The sequence below is a fragment of the Gossypium arboreum genome, chromosome 2 (genome assembly GCF_025698485.1).
Source record: "Gossypium arboreum isolate Shixiya-1 chromosome 2, ASM2569848v2, whole genome shotgun sequence".
NCBI lineage: Eukaryota > Viridiplantae > Streptophyta > Magnoliopsida > Malvales > Malvaceae > Gossypium > Gossypium arboreum.
Window position 1 is genome coordinate 3,206,537 of NC_069071.1, and position 8,353 is coordinate 3,214,889.

Below are 8,353 nucleotides of genomic sequence, written 5' to 3' on the forward strand. Positions count from 1 at the left end.
TTGAAAAGTGCATTTAATACCATCTTTTTTTTATATCATCACTCTTGCATTATTAAACAATATAATCCGATTGAGTTTTAAGCTCAATTTGTATCGATGATGTCGTAATAATATGAAATACATGGATTTGAATGTATTTAAATATGTAATATATTTTAATTTTTAGATAGAGAGTTATACATAATTTAATTTTGTTTGGAGTAGATATGTTTATGAGTCCGATCACGTTTAGTTTGGTTAACATTTCTATATGGTACTAACTACTAACGCACTCTATGGTTACTAGATTTTATCACACCCACGACGTGGGTGAACAAAAATATATTAGTAATATTAATTAGCCTTTAAAGTAAGGATATTTTAATAATTATTTCATAATCGAATTGGTATCACGAGTTTATATATACTATAAATTCAAGTTTAACTCTTAAACCAACTCTTATTTGTATATTATTAACTCAAACACGTTTTAAGCTTTTTATATTGTCTTTAAATTTTAAATAAAATGTGTTATTATAATTTAATATTTAATAACTTAATATATATAAATAAAATATTATATTATATAATGAGAAAATAGGCCCGATCAAATAAGGCTCGAGCTTGGATCGTTGAAGTCTAATTCAAATTCATATTTTAAAAAGGTCTATTTTTTATCCAAAATTAATTTCTTTTTGACAAAATATTTTCGTCTAAGCCCTTCAAAAAAAAATTATTTTGACTTGAGCCCTTCAATTTTTAAATATCAAGCAAAACACTTCAATCTTTAAATAAGTCTAATTCAAAAGGAAGAATATACAAACTATATATACTATCAATTAAAATATATTATATTTTTTTATAAATTCTTATCATATTTGTGTTTTTTAATACAATATATAGAACTACTCATAATCCCTTATCAACTATTAAATAGGAGGATAATACGGTTCAACATACTCGAACTAACATCTTCCTACACTGACATCAATACCGATATTAATCGAACTAATACTCAATTAACTACCATATTATATTATATTGTTAATGTAAGCCAAAACGTGGGTCACTAATAGTCTGAAAATGCTGTCATATGTGTTACCTGCATGTCCACCCTGGATCTTCGAGCTTATATACCACACATAAAATTAATATTTTCTTTAGTAATTAAAACTTGATTTACTCAAAAATTAGAGCTACCTAACCTAATCATGCATTGTGTAGTTTTTTTAGAAATAATTTAAAAAAAATATCTAATTTATTATTCCCTAACAATAAATCATTGGATCATGAAATTCCTAACTCATACTAATTTAATATTTTTTACTAAGAGACGTGACAATGTCATGACCCCTTTTTTTTAATTTAATTATTTAAAAACATAATAAAAATTTAATTGAAACAGCAGCTATTGAGAAGCTCAAGAGTCACGATCATCCAAGTTTGGGAAACTTGAATTATTGGGTTTGCTTTCATAATCAAGAGTTTAAGTACAAAAGATTAAAATTAAATATTATGTAATGATTAAAATATTAGCAAAGATAATGATGAATGATGGTGGAATCTAGCCTTTTTTTTTATTTATTGTTTTCATACAAAATTTCACCTTCATTTAGAATTTAAAATAAGGTGAACTATAAAAATAGTCACTTATATTATCGTTTTATTACAAAATAGTCAATTTATCGTTAATTAAATTTTATTATCTCTTTAACGGTTGTTCTACGTGATAGTTCAAATAGGTTTTAAATACCAATTGAATATCCGTCCAGCTAGATTTTATGAAAATAAAAGGAAGCAATAGTTGGGCTTTGGAAAATTGCTATCAGATGTATAGGACCAAAGTGGTGAAGAAGACGTTGAACCCAAGTTGGGGTGAGGAATTCATTTTCAAAGTAGAAAATAGAAGAAAATTTTCTAAAACCCAGCTATTGCTTCTTTTTAAATAGGAAAAAATTGGGTTTTAGGATAAAAATTTGTATTTTATTATAGTAATAATTTCATAATAAAATGATAACATAAGTGATTAAAACGTAACATTTCAAATATAAATGACTAAAATATAATATAAGGTAAATAAAAATAATTATTTTCATAATTTACCCTTAAAAATAAGTAAATAACAATGTCTGTCAGTGGAAGAACACGCCATGCCTCACTTTAAATATAAAATAAATGAACAGAGTAGCTTCCACTTGGAGCATGTTGTCGGGAGCATTGCTCCATGCAATTCTAAGCTGTCTATGAGAAATTTTATTAATCATTTATTTTATTAATAGGTAATTTAGCTATGATATGTGTCCCATTAAGGAGACATTAATATTAGATTTTATAGATTTAATCATATGTGTTTGAAATATTTTGTGTTAAGACTTGGTGATTCATCATAACACCTAACTTCCCCACTACTGGAGTTTATAAAATTATTTGTTTTTATTTTTAAATATCATTTATAATTTCATCTGTGCGTATATATTTGTAAATAATAATTCAATTTCAATTCATAATAGGTGATTACACTCGTATCGTTACTAATGGTCGGGTTATCTATGTAAGTTTGAAGGTCCGTCAGAAATTTAAGAGAGTTTGAACAAAAATATTAGGCCTGTCTAAAATATGGGTCGGACTCAAATTTAAACATTCAAAACCCCAAGCCCGGCTCAGTTTAACCTATTTTTAAGTTTATAATACTTTATATTATGTAATTTAGAACACATTAAAAAAAAACTTATACTAAATATATAATGCTACTCTAATATAAACATTAAAATAATATTAATATGACTATATAAAAATTTTTAATAAATAAAAAATATATAAAATTATTAAATATTAAAATAAAATAAATATTTTTTTAAATAATATGGGCGGGCTTAAAATGAACTTGGGTCTGCAAATATGGACAGGTTTGGGTAAAATTTTAAGCCCATATTTTAGGTCCGGCTTGGAAAACATAAAGTACGTTAATATCATGCTTAGGCCTAGCCTGAACCTGGCACGACCCAACTCATAAGCACCTCTAGCTACAAGTAATGTTTATACGAGACTTGAGAGTTTCTTAAAATTTTATTTGTTTATTTTGGTTAATCGATTTTATAATTATTTTATTTTTAATTTTTTTATATCCATATATGTTATTGTTATAATACAAAAATTGGGGTGGTTTGCTGTGGTGGTTCACATCACTGTGATGTAAAGAGCCATTAAAGTTAATGGTCTTTAGGGCCGTCATGTGCTTGGAGAGTTTTTGGAGAGAAGTTTGGTAGGGTTTTGGCATATACCATAAAGTAGGGACGAAGTCAAAATTTTCTTTTAAGGAGTTAAAATTAAATTGTATATTTTTATGATAACTAAAAAGTAATGTCACCGTTTTAATAACTTATATGTTTACACTTTTGAAGGACTAAATCAAAATTTTATCATTTTAGAGGGCAAAATACAATTTTACCATTTACTAACTTAAAATTATATAAAATTTAAAGAGTTAAAAATTAATTTTCTCATATTAGGGGGGCCAAGACCTCTGCCAACCCTTTCCCACCTCACCGCCATTGTCTTGGAGTCTCTCTTTTTTGTGATGGAAAGGACTTTTATAGAGGATGAGGAGTTTTGGCAAGGTGTACCCTACTATATAGGGTAACTGTAGAGGCATGAGTACTTCGCTAGGATGTGATGAGATGACTTGATGGTAGAGTATGAAAATGGGTATAACAATTGCCCTTAGACAATGGGAAGATTATAGAGTGATTTTCCCCAATATGTTGCCTCTTGGTGAGGTGTTTAAGGTTACCCTATTATTGAAAGAGTCTTTGTAGGTCTTGAAAGGCAAGTTTGACAAATCAAGGTGAATATCTTAAGAGTTTAAACTTGAAAAATACCTAAAAAGCTAAACGCACATGTGGTTTTGGTGATAATATGCAGTTACATTTTACTTGAGATATACTTGGGAAGCAAATTTGGCGAAGCCAACTTAAAGGGGCAGGACTTTGACATATATCTTGGAGCTTTTTTCTTATTGTGATGGATAGGGCTTTTATATAGGAGGAGGAGGAGCTTTTATGTGAGTCTCATTAGAAATGTCATATTGTATAAGGTGATTGTAGAGGCGCAGGTGTTTCATTTGGATGTGATGGGATGACTTGGTGGTAGTGTACGATAATGAGCAAACAATTGCCCTTTAATTAAGGAGAAGATTATAAAGTGATATTCTTTGAACGTATATAGCATAAATTATCATTTTTCTTTCTTGCAAATCATAATACTTGTAATATATCGAGCTTTTGAGTCAATTGTCTAAATAGTTTCTTCGGCATGATTCAAGTCATTCTAATATCATACTTTCTTCCTTTAAAGAAATTCTTTCCAATTTAGGTGAGTTTAAAAACATTCTTAATACGAAAATGATAGTAAAATGATGGAAAACTACAAAGATACGATAGAAATTGGATGATCCATCAAACAAAATATAAAAACTATGCTCGTATCATGTTCCATCTTCAACTTGCTTTCAGTATAGGGACCATTAACATATATATATATATATATATATATATATATATATATATGAGCAAAAAAAAAAACATGGATTTACTTTGTTCATCGTCACGTGAAAGGAAGAAAAGGACTATACAGTGAAAAGTAAAGTCAAGCAGCTATGGGATTTTAGGCAACTTTTTAAGAATTTTAAAAAATATATAATTTTGTGATTTTTAAAAAATTTAATAATTTTTCACATAAATATATATTTTAAAATATCAGTTTAGAAAAATGAATTATGAAATTTCAGAAATTTTTTAGAATTTTCTAATAATTTTCTTATTTTTGGATTTATAACTAAAATTTTTAAAAGTATGAAATTGATATGTTAGTTAAAGTTCAAGGACCATATTAGCTATTCAACTTATGAGTTAATTCGGCATGCCAATAGTCTAATACCGTTCTTTTTGTAACTTATTATTATTATTGTGTGATTAAAATAAAGATTTACTAATAATTAGGTGAAAACAATGTAATTTACCCTTATGGAATAATGACTTAAGGGTTCATAATTTAGTAATTAAATTATGATTTTTCATAATTTTAAAATCAAATTGTAAAGTCACTAGGAGGACGTAAGTTCGAATGTATTAAAGTATATTATCTTCTTATTTAATGATTGAGAATGGGCTATAAGTGGTTAAGATATTTTATGATGTTAAGCTCTAAGTGTGTCATGTTATCACCTAAAAAAGTATAGAAAATATTTAAAAAGTATAATTTTTTCGAAACTTTTAAAAATTTTCAAGTGATGACATGGCACGATTTTAGGATGACATAACATCATAAAAGTTCAGGGACCAAATTAAGAAATCAATCAAGTTTCGAGACTAGTGTGAATAAAAAAATTTAAAAACTTAAGAAAAATTATCAAGTTGAAGGGCTAAATATTATTTTATCCCATTGTAAGTGGTTTTTAATTAAAAATTGTAACTTTTCACTCTATGTAAATGGGGCTTTTTGGGCAGCTATTGCTCTCAAAATATAAGATGACTTAAAGCCCAAATTCATATTTTTATTTTAAGGCCCAAAAAGTTGATAAAACTTACCATAAACTCATGCAGAGGCAAGAGATGATTATCCATTGGGTTATTAGCCCAGGATTAACCTTTAGTCTTTTTCTTCTTCTTTTTTTTTAGTATTTAGATGGTCTTTTTGTGAATTTCTTTTGTCATAATTACTTATAAAATTTTATAATAATTTATTAAAATTGACAGGATAATGGTTTATATTATATAAAATTTAGGATAGATATTTTGTCCATGGAAGAGTAAAAAAATGATACAAGTAGACATAGGTTGATGTCATGTGTCATTAAAGTGTAGATTAAATTTCGAGTAAACTATATTGGTAGTTTGTTCACTTAATTATTCGATTTGTATAAACAATGAACAATAACGGTAGAGAATAACGAACACTAATATTTTACATGAAAAACCCTTAAAAAAGGAAGAACCATGAGTAAAGTAGGTTTCAGCTTTTCAATGATGAGTAAACAAACCATAATACAATATAGAGAAAATAAATTTAAATGTAAAACCTGTATATTACCTAAAACCCTAAATACAAAGTTCAAAATCTCAAAGAGCAAACCGATAAACAAAACCATAAATCATATAAGGGTATAAAATACTCTCCATAATTACCACAAAACTCCAACCAAAACTCATATGTGACTATATTTTGTTGTCCCCAAATGGCCCCTTAAAATAGGCTAAGATTAGCGTTCTAATCATACTAAAATATTCTTAGAATAATCAGAGTCTAACGGGGAGAAAATGTCTTGCTCAAAGTCTAAAACGCAATTGCCAAATGGAAGTACACGTCATGACGTTATTTTCACCTTGTCGAGACGTCCCGAGTCGCATCATTGTGGCCCTCCCTGTCACAAGATTGCCATCTGTTTCTCCAAAAATACGAGGCACACCCCACAAATAAAATAAATATTCAATAATAAAAAATAAAATTAATTTTTTTTTTTAATATTCAAAATAAATTATAACTTTACTTTTTATTTGCATGGACTACCTTGAACGACCCCACTAAAGGTTGTTTGTATCAAAAACATTCATTCACTGCAGCCAAAACCAAGGGCAGCATATTTTGACATAATAAAATTGAGTTTTCAATTAATTAATTCTATAAGGAGAATGAAGATAAAATTATAAGATGATATAATGACCTATTTGGTCCTTCAATTTTATAAAAAAGTCATTTTAGTCCTCTATTTAAATTTTTTCTAAGTTTTAGACTTACATTGTTTGTCAAATCACCTCAAAATGGATAGAAAAATTAACATCTATTAAATTTTTACGTGTCATCCACGTGGTAGTCCACAATAACAATTAATTAATATTAAAATTACTCTTTATAATTTTATACTTTTTTTAATATTTTTAAAATATTAATTAATATTTTTATAGCTAACATGACATTCATGTGTGTGCCACGTCGACAAATTTAACAAATGTTAATTTTTATCTATTTTTTGTGATTTGACAAATAACACAAGTTTAAGGGCTAAAAGAGACGAAATATTAAATATTGAGCTGAAATGACTTTTTTTGATATTAAAGGCATAATGTCAAATTTAATCCTCAACATTACATTTTTATCAATCTGTTAATTTTTTTTAGCTAAATTCGGCCATAAAAATTTCAAAAAATAGTCAAATAGCTCTTTTTAACAGAAATGTGAACTAAAATAATAATTTTTTAACGATGTTGATGTGGCAACTTGAATGACAGTTTAGATGTACTTTCATGCTGACATAACATTAATTGTCTTATATGTCGTTCAACAAATAATTTTAAAAATTATAAAATATAAAAATATAAAAAAGTTCTTAAATTAAAAAAAATTACCACAAAGTACACGCAGATTGCCATTAGAGCTACAATGGTTAAAAATTAAAGTTTTAGTAAATATTTCTGTTAAAATGAACAATTCAACTTTTTTTTAAAAAGTTGAGAGCTAAATTTAGCTCAAAAAAGAATAAAAGTCAAATTGACAAAAAATATAAACATTAAGGGCTAAATTTGACATAACACCACTATTAAATGATGTTCAAAAGTCGTAAAACAAAATTCATTTTTGTTAAAATAATGTCCAAAACTAAAATTTTAAAATTAATACAAAAAAATTTAAAAATTAATCAGAATTATTATGAACGGGTTCAGGTTAAACTTAAGTATGGTATTAACATAATTTATGCTTACCCAAATCCGACTCAATCCATATTTTAAATAAACCTAATTTTTTGCTTAAATCATTTTCTAAGCTCAATATTTTTATTCAAATCCTTTCAAATTTCAGACCCGTTTTTTTTATAACAAATCATATCTGTTTTTTTACACAATATCTAGAACTACTCATAACTCCTCCCTAACTCTTAAATAGGAGGATAATACGCTTTAACACACTAAAAACTACGTCTTTCTATATTAATAACAATACTCATATTAATTAAACTAAAACTCAATTCACAAATTTAAGATCCGATTTTAAATTTGGATAGAACTCTTAATTAAGAGGGCAATTTTTTCTTCACTTAATAATTAATTGAGGCGTGTCCAACTTGTTTATTTCGATAAGACTATTTGCCAGCTCAGTTCCCTTTATACTATCCTACAAAATGCATGTGGTAACTACTAATATATATATTTATATACTATTGACCAACGTTTTATCGATTGATTTTCTAATTAATAATCATATTTCTGACTTACATATTTAAAATAAGTAATAAAATTAAAATATGTACAATAATTTCACGTGGCTCAGAAAAAATATAAATTTAAAAGATTGGAATATATATTTATCAAAAAAAAAAGCTAAA